We start from the raw sequence: 13,224 nt of genomic DNA, 5'->3' as shown, positions 1-13,224 counted from the left end.
GGTAGGAGAGTGTAGGGAAGTGGCTGAGGGAAGCTGGGAGGGGTTCATTCATGGTCATTGTTCACAAATATTTGAAGGTCGTTGTGTGAAATATTTGAAGGTCGTTCACAAATATTTGAAGGTGTTGTGTGAAAAGGTTTTAGTCCTTTTGCGGTGCCTAGAGAGCGTAGGACTAGAATTGGTGAGTATGCATCAGACACATTTTGGCTCAGGATGAGAAAGAACTGTTCCAGTAAAGTAGTTTCCTTGAAAAATTACAAGTTTACGGGTAGAGTTCAGGCAGGGGCTGGATGTCTGAAAATAACTATCATAGTGATTTTTTATTTTGAAGGTTACTAGGGCAGAGCTTGGCTTGGAACCAGGTTTCCCACTAATATCACATTTCATTAGGTCTTATAAAAACTGCCCTTTGAAATGTGACATTACTCTGATGCGGCCTGAGCTCTGTCTGACAGTGACTGCCAGGCATTGTGGGTGCTCGAGATTCACTTATCTAATCTGTGACTTGGACTTCACCCCCTTTGCCAACCCTCCCCTTTCTCCTTTACTGGTGAGAACATGAAGACTTCAGTGCATTTCCCGATCAGGACCACCAGGTGGCAGCGCTGCCCCACCGGTGTTTCCTAAGAACTCGCCAATATGGGCATGTCTGGGAGCCCAGTTTAGGAGTAGGGAAATGTCACAAATGAAGCGACTAGGTAAACTTCGTTTCTTCTTCCTATTTTTTTTTTCCTGTGAAGGGTCAGAGCTGAGGTAAGCCTGAAACCATTGCATTTTAGAACTGGAAGACACTTTAGAGAAGTGTCTCAAACGTTTAACGTGCTTACGGAACCCCTGAGGGTCTTGTTTAAATACAGATCTGATTCTTCTGGCGGGGCCTGAGATTTTGCATTTCTAATAAGATTTTGGATGATGCTGTTGCTGCGGGTTGGTGGACCACACTTTGAGTAGCAAAGCTTTAGAGGTCAGAGATTAATTTTCCCTTCACCCGATTTGTGGATGAAGAGAAACTGAAATATAGAGGGAGGGACTTGCCCAATATAGTAAGGACGTTAGTGTGGAACGTTTTGCATTTAAACCCAAGCTTTTGACTCTTAGTCCAGTTCTCGCTCCACTACATCATGTGGCCCCCTGTACTCTTGTTAGTGGCACCTCTTTAGCTTAGGAACCCAGAGCTCCCATTTTTACACACCCCCCCCCCCCTTTAGCTTTGCTCAAGCCGTCACTTTGGTTACTCCCTTACTCAAAACCTTCAGTGGCTCTTCTATAACCACAGATCAATATTTCTATCTAGTTTTCATGTCTGTACAAAGTGTGGTCCCACTTTAGCAAGCTTCCCTAACTTCCCTGTTTCTTACCCCTTTCTTTTTACCATAACTCTCCCCACTCCTTCCTGTTCCCTAGACACACCACGCTCAGGCCTTTCTCAGTGGTAGCAGTACTGGCCTGGCTCTGGAGTCAGACATAATCCCAGGTCCACCACCGACCTTGGCAAATTACTTCACCTTTTTTTCAAATGTCTGATCTTATATATTTGTTATTCTTAGAAAATCTCATTTTTTACTGGACTCAGACTTAGAGGTAGAAGCTCTCAGAAAGGACTGCCCACGTCTCTTGGCAATCTGTTCCTGTTTTTGTTTTTCTTTGGCCTCCTTCATTCTCTTGGCCAAAAGTTTAGCATATTCTGCGGCCTCTTCCTTATTTTTCTTAGTCCGCTGTTTCGTCAGAGCCATACGCCGGTGTTTGTGTTGCAGGATGTGTGGAGTAACAAGACGCTGAATCTTGGGTGCTTTGGTCCTGGGGTTCTTACCTTCTTCGTTTAGGGTTTCTCACAACATATTGGCAGACCTCATCTTCTTTAGAGAGACTGAAAAGTTTGCGGTTCTGCCAGCTCTTTTGGGCCCCAGGCAACGAGGCACAGTAGCATCAGTGAGACCAGGAATACCTTTCTCCCCTTTTTATACAATGACCAAGTTGAGAACACTCAGATGGGCATCCGCAATGCAAGCCCGAACAGGTCTGCGCCTTCTTTCTCCAGGCCTCCTTGCTCTGTATCAGGAATGCCCCTTACTCAGGAGCAGGCGGACACGGCCATGGGTCATGACACCCCACTTCATGGGGAAACCTTATTTGTCGTTCCCACCACTGATTCAAACCACGTAACCCTTCAATTTTTCACCCAGAGCGTCAGCAGCAACTTCTGTGGCCACACGCTTCTCATAAAACGTACGAAGTTTGCGTTCATCGTCCACGTCAGTGAGTTTCTGGCAGCCAGTGGCTGAGACAGATGTTCAGCTTCATCCTGACGCAGCCGACCGCCTCCGAGATGCCATGAAAAAGAGCACTTCACCTTCCTGAGCATCAGTGTCCTCCTGTGAAAACACCCCATGCGGTGGGAGAAAGGAGTAAATAAAACAACATGCAAACCCACTCTGATTCCTGAAACCGCCTTCAAACCTGGCATCTACAATGGTGCCTGACCCCTGGTCCCCTGCCTGTGATTCTCCTGGTCTCTGTTTCTGAGACGTAACCTTCCACAGGCCTGACCTGAATCCTGTCTCTTTCATGAAGCATTTCCCAGCCACTCCTGACCTCGTTGGTCCCACACTTCTATAAATTATTTCACCCATGTTTTAGCATTTACTTATGTGCCAGCCCTCTCAGTGACACCTGTTAGAGGGGCTTGAGGAATAATTGGCTGTGTAATAATGGAGGGATCATTGAGTTGATTTTTTTGACTCTTCCCTGAGTGTCAGCGTTACCTTCTCTTTCGTCCCATTGACTAGCGGCAGCTCCCCCTGCACCAGCAGCCCCAGATCCTAGCAGTTTGTGAATATTGTGGGGCTAGTTCTCATCTGGCTCCTTTCTGCCTCTGCTTTTTGGTCAAATTTCTGTGCATGTTATCAGATGGCCCGTTGATGAAATCTCTTTATAGAAAAGAAACCCCAAGTGAATAATGCTAAGGAAGTTGGGCACAGTATTATTTCTTCTTTACCCTGGGCACAGGAGATGTGTATACCTTCCTAGTTCATGAAATTTACAAGGTCCTCACTGTCTTACCTCGGCCCCAAGTTCCAGGCCTCTAGAAGAGATTACGTACAAAAGACCAAGTGGGGAGACAAAGGTTGTTTAAGGGAGATCACATACCTGTGACCTGGATTCTGTGAATTATTCATTCAGCCATGCCCAGAAGAGTTCATCTTTGCGTGTGTGGTTGTATATTTTATCATATTATCCATAATTCCCTCCTCCAGAGGCAATTAGGAGCTCATGTCAGGAGCTTATGATAGTAAAATTACATGGGTTGTGCTTTCACTGCAGTAAAAGTTTTTCTGAGGTCTGGAGGGAAAAGAGACTAAAGGGCTGGACATTTTACTTAGTGACCTGCCTTCTCTTTTTATTGGACAGCAGTCTACTCACTTGTCACTTTCTCAATTGGGAATTTTTTTTTTTTAATGGGAAAGTATTTTTTTTAAAAAAGATTTTATTGGGGAAGGGGAACAGGACTTTATTGGGGAACAGCATGTACTTCTAGGCCTTTTTTCCAAGTCAAGTTGTTGTCCTTTCAGTCTTAGTTGTGGAGGGTGCAGCTCAGCTCCAGGTCCAGTTGCTGTTGCTAGTTGCATGGGGCACAGCCCACCATCCCTTGCGGGAGTTGAACCGGCAACCTTGTGGTTGAGAGGAAGCACTCCAACCAACTGAGCCATCTGGGAGCTCAGCGGCAGCTCAGCTCAAGGTGCCATGTTCAATCTTAGTTGCAGAGGGCGGAGCCCACCATCCCTTGTGGGACTCGAGGAGTTGAACGGGCAACCTTGTGGTTGAGAGCCCACTGGCCCATGTGGGAATGGAACCGGCAGCCTTCGGAGTTAGGAGCCTGGAGCTCTAACCGCCTGAGCCACCGGGCTGGCCCTCAGTTGGGAATTTTTGCTTTCCTTTCCCCTATCATGGTCCATGCCGAAGTCCAGATATACTTATCTGTGGCTGGAACTGACTGGTTTTTTGTTGTTGTGGTGGTTGTTTCGTTTTTTATTTTTTTAAAGAGAGGCCCAAGGAATGGGTTCCTTGCTGATTTCCAGTGTTTTAATCTTCATTGTCTAAGCTGGTGGTTTCCAACTCTGGATGTTGGTTAGAATCACCTGCTGGGCATTTAACACCTACCAATGCCTGTGCCTTATTTCCAGAGAGCCTGATTTGATTGGTCAATGGGGTGGCCCAGGCATTGGTAGTTTGAAAAAGCTTCTGTGTAAAACAGTCATTTCACCGTGGAGAAACCTTAGCCAGGTGTTCAAAGTTTACATTACCAGTAATGAGAGGTGTGGAAATCATGGGCCTTCTGATAAAATGGACTGAGAAAACACAGCAGTGTCGTGCGGGGAGGCCTGCGGGGTCTCTGCTCCCGCTCCCCACATAAGAACGCAGGACATGGTGAGGCCAAAAAGGAACACCCACGGAGCCACAGATAGGGGAGTCATACCACTATATTCTCTCTGGCGGCACTATACTCTCAATGGAGGCTGGATCCACACTGTCCTCAAACCGCCTCCACACTTGCCAGCCCAGCCGCCATCTTCTTGCTAGCCCCATTCTTTTTTCCTCTCCTTCTCTCTCCTCTACTCTCCTCCGTAGCCGCAGCAGTTATATCGGCAGCTAATTGGCTAACTGGCTACAGCTGACGGTCAATCAGCCACAGCTGACGGCCATCTACTACCCGAGCCAGCACCCCTCCACGTAAGGCCGAGAGCCTGTAAACTACTTTCTGGGGCTCTGCCCCCACACTCCACCCCTACAGGCTCTCGCCTCACAATCTACGTGACAAGCGTCTTCCGCGAGGGGCCCTGTGCGAGGAGCCTGAAGGTGAATGCAATATCCTGGACACAGCCAGGCTCTCTGGGCACAGCCAGGGTTTCTCAGGGCACCACCAGTGCTTCTGGGCACAGCCAGACTTCCTGGACTTCTTAGGGTACCACCTGTCTTCCCGGACACAGCCAGGGTTTCTCAGGGCACCACCAGTGCTTCTGGGCACAGCCAGACTTCCTGGACTTCTTAGGGTACCACCTGTCTTCCCGGACACAGCCAGGGTTTCTCAGGGCACCACCAGTGCTTCTGGGCACGGCCAGACTTCCTGGACTTCTTAGGGTACCACCTGTCTTCCTGGACACAGCCAGGGTTTCTCAGGGCACTGCCACTCTCTCTGGGATACAGCCCGACTTCCTGGGCACAACCAGGGCATCTTCAGGGCTCAGCCAGACTTCCTGGATTCAGCCAGGGCTTTCAGGGCACTGCCACTCTCTGTGGGCACAGCCAGACTTCCTGGACTCAGCCAGGGCTCTCAGGGCACTGCCACTCTCTCTGTGCCTCTCAGGGTACCCTGCTGGAACAACAGCGACTCACAATCAAGGTGCTTACATATTCTCAATGGCGGCCAGTCAAGACACAAAAGCAAATATCCCCCAGTTCCACTAACAACAGTTCCCAAACAAACAGTCAAGCGGTCCATTAAATTAGGGATGGAAGGCAATTCCCCATAGTCCATAGTCATTTCTCCAGGGCTGTCCTGGGGGTGAGGGACGACCTTGACCTCACCCTATCTCCCACGGAGGACTCAGCAAGCGTTACCTCCTGGGACTATAAGTCCTGCATCCGGGCTGCCTGAGCAGGAACTTCCCCAGCCCACAGGGCTGCAACGACCTTCGCTTTCTCCGGCCTGTGCTGGTTGGGGAACCATCCACATCTTTCCACCTCTCCACGGGGCTCCATCTCTCCAGCAGCTGCATGGCTTTTCCTGTGCTGGTGGGAGAACCGTCCACGTCCTCCCACCCCTCCACGGGGGTCCAGCTCTCCGGCAGCTGCTCCTCCTGGTCTTTCAGAGACTCAGTGTTCATAAACACAAACTGCTCCACCGTCCTTTGGAGAGCTTTGGCTGGCACCATACCCTGCTCGCTGCGCCATTTGTCGTGCGGGGGACCGTGCTCGCTGCGCCATTTGTCGTGCGGGGAGGCCTGCAGGGTCTCTGGTCCGGCTCCCCACATAACGCAGGATATGGTGAGGCCAAAAAGGAACACCCACGGAGCCATAGGTAGGGGAGTCATACCACTATATTCTCTCTGGCGGCACTATACTCTCACTGGAGGCTGGATCCACACTGTCCGCAAACCGCCATCCACGCTTGCCAGCCCAGTCGCCATCTTCTTGCCAGCCCCCATTCTTCTCTCTTCTCCTTCTCTCTCCTCCGTAGCCGCAGCAGTTATATCGGTGGCCAATTGGCTAACCGGCCACAGCTGACGGCCAATCAGCCACAGCTGACGGCCATCCACTACCCGAGCCAGCACTCCTCCACGTGAGGCCGAGAGCCTGTAAACTACTTTCTGGGGCTCTGCCCCCACAGCAGCCATTCTGTGGTATTCTTGCCGAAAGTGCGTAACCTAAGTTTAATCATTAGAAAATATTAGGTAAGCCCAACCTGAGGGTTATTCTACAAAATAACTGACCAATACTTTTCAAAAATGTTAAGGTCATGGAGGAAAAAGAGATCCTGAACTTTTTCTGCCCGCTCTCCCATCCCTCTCCTCCACCCTATCCCACCCCACCCCAACCGCAGTGCTGCTCTGGTGGCATTGTTCTTGCTCTGAGCTCTGAGCTTCTGTTAAACCATGTTGTCTCCTTCTAGTTTCATCGTGATCACCTCCCGGGACCTCATCAGCCATGGTGAGATGTTCTCCGACATCTACCAGATCTGGGAGATTGCGGATGGGCTGTGCCTGGAGCCGAAGGGGAAGATGGTCAGTAGGACAGAGGGTGACTTTGATGACTCGCTCATTGGTGGAAATGCCTCCGCTGAAGGCCCGGATGATGAAGGTACCAAAAGCACCAGTCACTGGTTTGATATTGTCATGAATCATCATTAATAGGAAACCAGCTTCATAAAAGAAACGTGCAAGAAGTATACCTGAAACCTATGTAACTTTACTAACAATTGTCACCCCAATAAACTTTAATTAAAAAAAAAAAAGAACATCAAAGATTACATGAAATCAGTCAAAGGCAAATTTGAAGAACAGAGCCCAGAAAGAGTAAAATCTTTATGACGGGGGCTGCAGAGCAAATCAAGCACAGCCTTGCTCATTTTAAAAACTACCGGTTCTTTACTGGTGAAAACATCCATCCAGATGGCACGGCTGCTCTGCTGGACTGCCGTGAGGACAGTGTGACCCCACATATGATTTCCTTTAAGGATAGTTTAGAAATGGAACTATGTTAACACAGTTGGCCATGGGGGTCCATCACCCATCACCATCTGTCATGCGGGAGACCCTGCTCGCTGCGCCATTTGTCATGGAGGGAGGCCTGCGGGGTCTCTGCTCCCGCTCCCCATACAAGAACGCAGGATATGGTGAGGCCAAAAAGGAACACCCACGGAGCCATAGGGAGGGGAGTCATACCACTATATTCTCTCTGGCGGCACTATACTCTCACTGGAGGCTGGATCCACACTGTCCGCAAACCGCCATCCACGCTTGCCAGCCCAGCCGCCATCTTCTTGCTAGCCCCCATTCTTTCTCCTCCTCTCCTCTCCTCCGTAGCCGCAGCAGTTATATTAGCGGCTAATTGGCTAACTGGCTACAGCTGACGGCCAATCAGCCACAGCTGACGGCCATCTACTACCCGAGCCAGCACTCCTCCACGTGAGGCCGAGAGCCTGTAAACTACTTTCTGGGGCTCTGTCCCCACACCATCCTAACTAGCTGCTGCTTTTCATTCACACAGCAGAACAAGGACAGATGGGACTGGCGTTACCTTGAGCTCTTCGTTTATTTGATCTTGATTTATTTGGAGTGGACGCATTGTTGTTAAGAAAAACATGTGTCACGCAGGGTGCCATGCGGGGTCTCTGGTCCCGCTCCCCACATAAGAACGCAGGACATGGTGAGGCCAAAAAGGAACACCCACAGAGCCATAGATAGGGGAGTCATACCACTATATTCTTGCTGGCAGCTGGGTGGGAGACATAGGAAGCAGGAGCCACACGATCCACAACCCTCACTCCGCCGCTTGCTAGCTCAGCCACCATCTTCTTGCTAGCCCCCATTTGCTGCTGGTGTAGCCACTGCAGTTATATCAGTGGCCAATAGCTCACTGGTTACAGCTGACGGCCAACTAGCCACAGCTGATGGCCATGCAATCACAGTTGATGGCATTTCCTACCTGAGCCAGCACCTTTCCACGTGAGGCCGAGAGCCTGGAAACTGCACTCCTGGCTCTGTCCCCACAATACTTCTGAAGTAATCTTCATGAAAGTGCTGTTTTGTCACATTTCTAACTGTCTCAAAGCTTTCCGGTGACTCCTGTCATCTGTAGGAGTCATATTCCTTAGGCTGCCGTTCAAAGCCCCGAAGCACGGCCCGAATCTGCTCCCGTGGTCTGTGATCTGAACCTCATTTAATTTCTCATGTCTGAGTTTATTCTAATTCCTTTCCTTCTTCCTATACCACCCTTGCCTTCCTGCTCAGCCACCTGAATTATTCTTCATTCTAAGGCCCATTTCAGATCCTGTCTCTTCATTAAAGCGGCCATCATTCCTTTCTTTAAAATCTGGAAGGTAAGATAGTGTAGAGTGAAAACATGAGCTTCAGATTCAGAAATAGGTGAGCATGAATCCTGGTTCCACCTTTTACCAGTTCTTGCATAAGGGATAAGTTAATTGACTTCTTGGAGTTTTGGTTTCTCATTTGCAAAACAGGGATAATAGTACCTACTGCAAGGGGTCACTGTGAGCGTTAGATGAAGTACCAACAAACATAAAGGTCCCCAGCCCACAGGAGATTCTTCCTCCTCTTGTTTGTAACTCAGTGGTCCCCAAAGGGATTGTGGGTGGTGCAAAGGCTCTTATCAAAAGTTTCTTTTGCAGCTTTAAAAGATATTTGTGTTTGGTCAGCACAATTAAATACTCAACTGAATTGAGTGCTTGGGGCTTTAAGGAATTCAACTGAGATCTTTTTCCTGGAAACCAACTCAGTAAATGGCTGACCTATGGATAGAGGAATGTAACCCAATAGAGGGAGAACCGAGGGACAATGAGTCTAAATGGGAGAAAGCTGTGATGCCGCCCGACCCACCCCTTTGCTCTCAGTCAGATGGCACTGAGAAAATATGACGCCTTAGTAAAACTCCTTAAACTATGAGTCCTGCACAATAACCCTCCAAAAAAATCCATGTTCTTCCCAAGTGGTGTGTACATAGGTGAATCAGGTCCCTTATGAACTAAACACCTTACTTCCTTTTGTGTTACCTCCATCCACCCACAAAGCTCACTACTGGGTTAGGTGGTTTGGCCCCAAGTGCCAGGCTTCTAGAACTGATCTCAGAACACAAGGCCAGGAGGGGCAGGCTGAGAAGGAAGTCAGGTGCCAACAGGCATAGAAAGAGACAGGTGGGACTGTCTCTTTTAAAGTCCACAAACTCTGGGTGTGTTTTATGACTGTTTCTGGTTTGGTATCTCCTCCCCTTTCCCCTTTGTGACCATTCCAGGGACTCTCCCTCTTCCTGTTTCCTTCTCATGATGCTTTCTTTCCCCAATGCACCCCTTTTATGGCCAGAGAATGGCTATGCAAATAATTGACAATTCAGTGAGAATGACTTCATGGGTACCGGGAACCTGACGTATTTCTTCACCAAAGATATTGAGGCTCATAAAAGCAATTATGCAGTTCAAAAAAGCTTTGATGAAGGGGTATGCAGTTGTGAGCGTGGTGTTAGGGCACAGGTGCAGAAGGGACAGGCAAGACAGAAACAAAACACTGACTGTCAAGTCCTGAAAATGGAGGGGGCAGAAATCATTCCGGAAGGTGGATTTCATTCAAGAGACCTCAGAAATCTTAGGGTATCCTCTGCCCAGATTAAATTATTAACATTTTTTGGGTGAGAGATGAGGTTAAATTATGGAATTGTGTGATGCGTAAATTATTTAACTTCTCTGTGTTTTTAAAAATGTGTTAAAATGGGATAACTGTCGTGCGGGGGACCCTGCTCGCTTCACCATTTGTTGTGTGAGGCGGCCTGCGGGGTCTCTGCTCCCGCTCCCCACATAAGAATGCAGGATGTGGTGAGGCCAAAAAGGAACACCCACGGAGCCATAGGTAGGGGAGTCATATCACTACAATCTCGCTGACAGCTGGGTTGGAGACACGGGAAGCAGGAGCCACACGATCTGCAACCCGCCGTCTATTTGTCTCTGCCAACCTCACTTGCTAACTGCAATCCACTCTTGCTAGCTCAGCCACCATCTTCTTGCTAGCCCCCATTTTCTGCTAGCGTAGCTACAGCAGTTATATTAGTGGCCAATGGCTCACTGGTCACAGCTGACGGCCAACTAGCCACAGCTGATGGCCATCCGATCACAGTTGATGGCCATTTACTACCTGAGCCAGCACCTTTCCACATGAGGCCGAGAGCCTGGAAACTGCACGCCTGGCTCTGCCCCCACATAACACTCATGGCATTGTGTGTGTGTGTGAAGACTATAGCTACATATAAAACCTTTAGGTTAGTACCTGGCACATAGTGAGTAAGTGTCAGCTATTATAATTATGGGAATAAGCAAAGGTGCCACCCTGGTCATCGAGGGTGGGGGGCATTTTCTAGGCATACTCCTGGAAGGCCAAGGGGGAGGCTTAACTTCCAGGAGTAGAAAGATTGGGTAGCAGTAACGTATGAACAACACTCTGGAAAATATCTTAATTCAACAGCAGAAATTCGCAGAAGGTATGTGGCTTCTGTCACAGTTATTTTCCCTGTGGGTCTGGAATGTGTCCTAGAGTTAGATGGTTTTGCTGAAAGCCAAGCCTAAACAACAGGTTTCAGGGGATGTCTTGCAAATAGCATTTATCTTGCTAATGGAATTCCCTATTGTGGCCCAGGGATTCCTTTCTTTTTTTTTTTTTTTTTAAGGTTGGATTGGAAACATGAACATGTATTGACACCAGTTACATGGCTTTTGTCAGTAGCCTTATGGGAATAATGGATAAAGTGGGTTGACCCAGATGGCTTCTAAGACTGATTGGACTAAGCAATGAAGTACTATAAAGCCAATCATATTTTTTCCCTAAGGTGGCTAGCGGTTTCATAATGGTCATAAATTAACATTATAACAAACCTTAAAGCTAGTAATTCCCTTCTCATTTACCTTATGTTCAATTTCCATTGATTTCAATATATATGAGTGTAATTACCACTACTGGCTACTTTGCATGAAATTCAGTATTCTACAGACCCTGTGGAGTCATGGGATTGAACCAGGAGTCTCTGACTTTTACGTGAACTTCAGGGGTCCTGTGGAGACCAAGCCAATTTGGTTTAGGTTAACCAGGCTTTGTTTTACTTGTAAGAGAAGCCTCTTGCAACAGGATTATTCAGTTTCCCAAATAATGGTGGCATTGTTTTAAATTTTTCTCTTTTCAGAAGCAGCAGTTTTATAAATAGAGTATTGGGTTAAGTCTAAAAATGTGTACTCCCTAGTCAACTTTCATTTTCCTGCATATGGTCATGAGAACGGATTAGGATACCCTTCACATTTTCAAGCAAAATTCAATTTAAAATGTTTGTCCTTGCTGAACTCCAAAAACAGCCCCTTGAGAGTAAACCAGCAGAGCATGGCATTACCCGAGGAAAGTTGTAGGTTTCATCATAAGCACCAACAAATCTACATGGCTAGTTCTGCACGCCTTTCACAGAATTTATTTTACACCTGTTATACCAAACAGCATTTTAAACACTGACATATGAACTCCCTAATAAGATAAAGAAAAAAAGCATTTATCGTGTGAGAAACAAGATAGACCATCATTTAGTCTTCAAACATTATTGCACTTTAACTTTCATAATTTGACAACGCATTCATGAAAACAATCTGCAGACCACTAGTTTTAACAAATTAAAGAATACTTTTAAGCAGACATGACTGTCCTAAATTGTTTATTAGGTAAGAATTTTACCATCATTACTCATATTAGCGGTAAGGGTGGAGCTGGAGAGTATTGTGCATTCTCCAAGATGGACACTGAGAACCACCAATAAACAGTATGGTGGAACCTGTGGCCCTTTCCAAGGCCACGGCTTTTGCGGCCTGCAGATGTCAGGCCTCACGTCTCCCTGTGCTTGTGGTCTGGTTTGGGGATCCACTGGGTTTCAGGATTCTGTCTGATAACTTTATGGAATGGATCAAGGAGGATACCCTCAAATAATTCATACGTGGAATCTTCACCAATCCTGTATTTTGTAGGAGGGTTTGATTTCTTTCTTGAGAGGTGGATATATAGCTGTGAGTTTTTGTTGTTGTTTTGCTTTGGTTTTTTTCTTTTACCCATTAGGGAAATGATAGAGTGGCTCTTTTCTCTACTAATAGTCTTATAATGGAGCCACCTAAGTCTCATCTTGATTCTTCCACCCTCTAGGGAGCTGTGCCCTTTCCTGGCCCTCCTAGAGCCAGGGGACTCAGAGGTCACACAGAGCACTATGTGAGGAAAAAACAAAACAAAAACAAAACCCAAAACCCAGGGGTGAGTAAGAACTGTTGTAATTGCCTCTATTTTCTTAAAGTATGTGTTTCTTTCTCTCTTCCCCTTCTCCACCCTGATATTTTAGGGCCACGTCTTGATCTCTGGGCACAAAACTGGTTTCCTTGCTCCTGCTATGGTTTGGTTCCACCCACCAAGACAATGGATCTATTTTTTCCTATAGTCAAAGGCCCTTGTGTTTGGCCCCAAGAGTTCCACCCTGAACTGGTGCCAAAGCTCACGCCTTCCTGTTCTGTTCCTTCCAGGTCACCTTGGAATCTGCAGGCTTGTGGGGTGGAATAGGAGTCCTAAATAGTGTCCAGGGAGAGGGGAAGGTTGTGGGAATCCCATTGAGCTTGGGAGAGTCGTCTGTGCCTGTTGGCAGAAAAGGCAGAGTTGTGGGCCGGGGGACCTGATGCTGGTGACTAAGCTCTGCCCCTGAATCGGTAGCCTTGTTTCTCTAGGCCTTAGCCTTGCCGGCTGCAAAATGAGGAGATTGGACGAGATGAACTCAAGCCCTGGAGCTTGAATGGCCTGGCCATGCATTTTCTTTCTTCTCTCCTTCATTGGAACCTATATCATCTCTTCAAGGGCCCACGGATCCACCATCCGGTGCTAAATTCAGTTTTGGATGTTTAGTAAGATGCCTATGGACGATCCAGGTGGAAATACTGGG

General features: G+C 47.7%; 2 pseudogenes; one reads left to right on the top strand and one right to left on the bottom strand.

Annotated features, from left to right (window-relative positions):
- The window catches only part of LOC141567441 (translationally-controlled tumor protein-like), a 30,723-nt pseudogene extending 23,465 nt beyond the window's left edge, over positions 1–7,258 (top strand).
- Positions 1,554–4,326, bottom strand: LOC109435685 (small ribosomal subunit protein eS6; annotated as a pseudogene).
- Positions 7,259–13,224: the final 5,966 nt, after the last annotated feature.

The sequence above is a fragment of the Rhinolophus sinicus genome, linkage group LG11, assembly GCF_036562045.2.
Source record: "Rhinolophus sinicus isolate RSC01 linkage group LG11, ASM3656204v1, whole genome shotgun sequence".
NCBI classification, from domain to species: Eukaryota; Metazoa; Chordata; class Mammalia; order Chiroptera; family Rhinolophidae; genus Rhinolophus; species Rhinolophus sinicus.
Note: the sequence above shows the minus strand (reverse complement) of the source record. Positions and strands in the feature narration are given on the sequence as shown.